The sequence below is a fragment of the Euprymna scolopes genome, chromosome 5, assembly GCF_053919585.1.
Source record: "Euprymna scolopes isolate OS-2025 chromosome 5, ASM5391958v1, whole genome shotgun sequence".
NCBI lineage: Eukaryota > Metazoa > Mollusca > Cephalopoda > Sepiida > Sepiolidae > Euprymna > Euprymna scolopes.
This window is the reverse complement of record NC_136486.1, coordinates 155549114-155555029: the sequence shown is the minus strand read 5'-3', so window position 1 is coordinate 155555029 and position 5916 is coordinate 155549114. Positions and strand designations below refer to the sequence as shown.

The 5916-nt window shown below is 28.4% G+C and overlaps 1 pseudogene; it reads left to right on the top strand.

Annotated features, from left to right (window-relative positions):
* The first annotated feature begins 419 nt into the window (after positions 1-419).
* Positions 420-532, top strand: LOC145277330 (U2 spliceosomal RNA; annotated as a pseudogene).
* Positions 533-5916: the final 5384 nt, after the last annotated feature.

Here is a 5916-nt window from a genome sequence, read left to right as displayed (position 1 = left end):
TATATACATACATATATATATACATATATATTAATATATATATATATATATTTAAATAAGGGAGTAGTCACCAACAATGTGTATTTTTTAACATTATTTTATTATTCCGTGGCTTGGGTTTTCATTGAGAATTATGTTTGGATCATTGTAATAATGGTTTTAATCATTGAAATCGTTTTTACGCGCGTTTCAGACGTTCTATGAAGCGTCTTCGTCAGAAATTATTTTCAAATGTGCTGGAGATGTAAAAATGGCAATTGTCGTAGTTCATTTGAAGTGTTTCCAAGTGTAATTGTTTATTATTCATTGGAATGTTCAATTTTTATTACTCTTAAAAAACCTTGTCACCCTTGAAAAGGAAATTGTAAATATTAAAAAAAAAATGGTGTCGCTGTTAAGGCAAAGCTAATAAGAATTATTTGTCTTTCTTGGCCTTTTGGCTAAGATCAAAGTGTAGTATATATTCTTTGGTGCTATATGTCAATTTCTTCTCTCTCAGTGGAAGAGAAATCCTTTACGACTAAGACCATTTTTCTCCAAGTAAAAAAAAAACGACCCTGGTGCCTAAATTTCTCTCGTGGGGAGACATTGTGAATAGGTACTATGTTTAATGTAACAAAGTTTTAATATTAAAAAAGTAAATCGAAAAAGTTATTTCTGATTTACTTACAAAATGCCCTGGAAGTGTTACCCTTGATTAATTATAAAATGCCCTGAAAAATGTCCGTTCTGATTATTTTTTTTGTTTACTTGCCTCCCCACAAGTGTGGAATTGGACATGAGGTCGGTTAAAAATTTAGGGGTAACCAGCTTCCCCAAACGGGCTCTCTGGTCAATAACAAAAATAAGAATTGTATCAGTAATGAAGGTTTACTCCTCCATTAACCAAGACTAAAAAGGGGGGTAAGTCACTGGAATGCTGAAACTGATAGTACACTCAGGCATTCATGTTGAAGCAATGATTACCTAATCACTAACCGTGGTAATGTTTTTGTGTATTACTTTCGAAAAGCTGCTGAAACAGTTTATGATTTAAACATTACTTTATTTCAAGTATATTTTAAGCAGTGGGTTACGGGATATGAATCAGTCCCGGAAATTACTCAAACCAATTACGATTTAAACATTACTTTATTTCATGTATATTTTTAACAGTGGGGTGGGGGATTTAAAATCAGTCCCGAAAATGGGTGAACCCGTTTACGCATTACACATTGATTTATTTAATGTATATTTTTAACATTGGGGTGGGAAATATGACGTCGGTTCCGGAAATGGCTGCAACAATTTCCGTTTGGACATTACTTTATTTAATGCATATTTTAAACAGTAGGATAGGAGATGAGAAGTCGGAACCGGAAATGGCTGAAAAAGTTTTCGATTTGTACATTACTTTATTTCATGTATATTTTTAAAGTAAGGTGGAGATTATAAGTCAGTTCCAGAAATGGGTGAAACAGTCTACTATTTAGGCATTACATTATTTCATGTATATATTTAGCAATGGGTTTGGGATATAAAGTTAGTCCTGGAAATGTATGAAACGGTTTACTATTTAGACAATACATTATTGCATGTATATTTTTAGGAGTGGGTTTGGGATCTAAAGTCGGTCCCGGAAATTGCTGAAACAGTGTACTATTTAAACATTACATTATTTCATGTATATTTTTTCAGTGGGTTAGGAATATAAAGTCGGTCCCGGAAATGGCTGAAACAGTTTACTATTTAGACATTAGATTATTTCATTTATATTTTTGTCAGTGGGTTTGGGATATAAAGTAAGTCCCGGAAATCGCTGAAACTGTTTACGATTAAAACATTTCTTTATTTAATGTATATTTTCAACAGTGGTGTGGCAGACATGAAGTCAGTCCAGGGATTGAATTAGATGTGCAAATATATACTATCAGAAAGTCTTGCCCAATATTGAATGAAATAGATGGAAAACATATAGTAGCAAAATACCCAGCCTCGTCCGGGATTGAATGAGGTAGGTGAAGGATATATATTAGCAGAATATGCGGCGTCACCCGGGATTGGATAAGATAGGTGAAACATATATACTATGAGAATACCCAGAAATTATTTATTTGTTTGTAATGAAATAATAAGTCCAGGGATATATCGAGGGTATTATTTAACTAAGGGGGAGTTACATAGTGGGTTAAAGTTATGAAAATGTTTGTCGAAATTAGTAACATATCCAAGAATTATGAAAAATGATGAAATGTGAGTAACTTGATTGGTGTGTTTGTAATGATATAATAAGCCTAGACAATATATCAAATATATCATATAAGTAGGGGGGAGGGGCATAATCTGGGTTTTTAATTATAAAAATTGTTGTCGAAATTAGTAACATATCCAGAATTATGAACAAAGATTAAATATGAGTTAATCGAGTGTGTGTTTATAATAAAATAATCAGCCCAGGAAATATATCAAAGTAATTATGTAAGTAAGAGAGGGTGATAAGGATAGTTTAAATTATGAAAAATAATTGTCAAAATTAGTAGCATATCCAATAATTATGAAAAATGTAATATGCTATTTAATGTATTAGTGTGTTTGCAATTAAATAATCAGATCAGACAATACATCAAAGGTATTAGTTTAGTAAGTAGGGCGATTATGTGGGTTAAATGATGAAAAATGATTGTCGACGTAAGTAACATATCCAAGAATTTTGAAAAATGGCGAAATGTGAGTTAATTCTTTGGTACGTTTGAAATGAAATAATCATCCCAGAAAATATATCAAAGTTATTATGTTTGTAGTGGGGTTTTGATAATGTGGGTTAAAAATATTAAAAATAATAGTCGAAATGTGTAACATCAAAGAATTTAGAAAAATGATGAAGTGTGAGTTAATTGATAGCTATGTTTTTTTATGAAATAATCAGCCCAGAAAATATATCAAAATATATTTTTAGTGAAAAAGGGCGACGAGGGTGCTTAGAATTATACAAAAAATATTGTTGACATTAGTAAGATATCCAATAATTACGAAAAATGACGAAATGTGATTTAATTGATTAGTGTGTTTATAATAAAATAATCAGCCTAGACAATATATCAATGTATTATATAAGTAAAGGGGAAGAATATAAGGGGGGCTTAAATTATGAAAAATTATTGTTGAAATTAGTAACATATCCAAAAATTACGAAAAATGATTAAATATTAGTTAATTGATTGGTGTGTTTGTAAGGAAATATTAAGCTTAGACAATATATCAAAGTTATTATTTAGTGAAGAGGGAATGGGCGAAAATGTGGGTTAAAATTATGAAAAATGCTTGTCGAAATAAGTAACATATCCAAGAATATGAAAAAATTATTTAATGTGATTTCATGCATAAGGGTATTTGTAATAAAATAATAAGGTCAAACAATATTTCAAAGGTATCATTTTATCAAGAGAGGACGATAATATGGGTATAAATTATGAAAAATACTGTCGAAATTAGTAATATACCCAAGAATTATGAAAGATGATGAAATGGAGGTTAATTGATTAGTGTGTGTGTAATGAAAAAATCAGCCCAGCAAATGTATCAAAGTTATGATTTTAGTAAGGTTGGGAGACAACGTTTGTTTAAATTAGAAAAAATATCGTCGAAATTAGTAACATATCCAAGAATTACGAAAAATGATGAAATGTGAGTTAATTGATGTATGTGTTTGTAATGAAATAATCAGCCTATAAAATATATCAAAGTTATTATATTAGTAAGGTGTGCGATATGGTGAGTTTAAATAAAGTGTATATTATTGTCAAAATTAGTACTATATCCAAGAATTATTAAAACAAAAAACATGAAATGTGAGTTAATTAATAGGTGCGCTTTTATACAATAATCAGCCGATACAATATATCAAATTTATTATTTTAGTAAAGGGAGAGGCGATAATTTGGATTGAAATTATGCAAAATTATTGTCGAACATAGTAACATATTCAATAATTGTTAAAAATGATAAAATATGAGTTAATTGGCCGGTGTGTTTGTAATGAAATATTCAGCCCATAAAATATATCAAAGTTATTATTTAAGTAAGGGGGCAGTACAGTTTTAATAAAAAAAATAGAATATGATTGTGCCTTCATTCATGCTGAATAGAACGCTCACATCATGCTTAGCAAAAATATATTGCATAGGAAAAATGCTGCTGTGGAATTTCCACAGGTTCCGCTAGTTATTATTATTATTATTATTATTATTATTATTATTATTAGTAGTAGTAGTAGTAGTAGCATTATCATTATTATCATTATTATTATTATTATTATTATTACTATTATTACTGTCATTATTGTTGTGGTGGTTGTTATTATTATTATTATTATTATATGTATTATTAGTATTAGTAGTAGTATTAGTATTATTAATATTATAATTATTATTGTTGTTATTATTATTATTATCATTATTATTACTGTCGGTATTGTTTTTTTGGTTATTATTATTATTAGTAGTAGTAGTAGCAGTAGTAGTAGTAGTAGTAGTAGTAGTATTTGCTTTTACTTAATATTTAGGTATCACTGCCCACTCATGCCTATTTTTTAGTCTTCTACCTTAAAATAACTAAAGACTCTAACAATGGATATGGATTTTCTAATAGTGCTAAATTAATTTTAAGAAAATTTTACGAACATTTAGTAAAAATAGATGCACATGATAAGTAAAATGTAAATAGTATAAAATAAAAATAGCGTTGGTATAGTGAAAACTAAATATATATATATATACATACATATATATATACATACATATATATATATGTATATATATATATATATATATATAATAAGAACGCTAACAAAATAATACATGCAAAACGAAAACTACTGCGCCTGCCAGATAGACGAAAGTTGGCGAAAACAAGAGATAAGAAAGAAAAAGAAATCGGTAAGGAGAGGGTAGAGAGGCCATGATTAAATGTTCAAATTTCGAGTCTAGTCCGAAGATGAACGGTAATTAAAAAAAAACATTACAATTATAACTCAAACAGTAGACACGTACGGCCTTGACGATGCACAAGAATTAGCGGGATTTATTTAATCGTGTATTTACTTCTCCTTTAATTATATTTATTTAATTGTAGTGTCTGTCTGGATTATATGTAGACTAAAAAAGTAAATTCGAATACTTTATTTTGTATTTGCGATTGAGAAAATTCTAATAAAAATTTAGATATTATTTCATAAATATACGCCCTTTAAACGAAACAAACTATCAAGCCAAATGTACTTGATGTTAGTAATGTCACATCCTATATTATTATATTCTTGGGGTGTGAGTGAATGTAAAATTCATATAATTATTTAGGATTTTTATTAAGAATTACGATGTCAAAATTTGAGACGTTAAAAACTAAATGAGGGCAAATGTCAGTTACTTAAATATTGACAAGCAATAACGTCATTAGAACCGTGGATCAAATTATAAACTATTATATATATCGTTTATACGATACTAAACTATCTACAAGAACATGATTTTTTTTAATTTGTTGATATATTTTTCATAAGGATAGATACATGACTTAAAATTATTAAATTTACTAATTATTAAATAGGAAACTTTGGTAGAAGATTCATAAATTAATTAAAATTGTCAGTACGAATATTTGGGTTTAAAGATTTTGTTTGATAAAAATTTAATACGGCGTAATGGACAAATATAAAGGTTACTGCAGGTTCTCTTCTAATTTTCGAATTTTTACGATGTCAAATCACATTTGATTTCCTTTTGACATATTATTTTTGCTATTTCTTCTGAAGAGTTGAGGGCATAAAATATTCACTAATTGATATAATAATTAATTGATGGATTTTGTGCTACGAAACAGAAAATGGCAAGAATTGTATAAGTCAACTGATTTAAAGGAATAAATTATAAGATGGTCAAC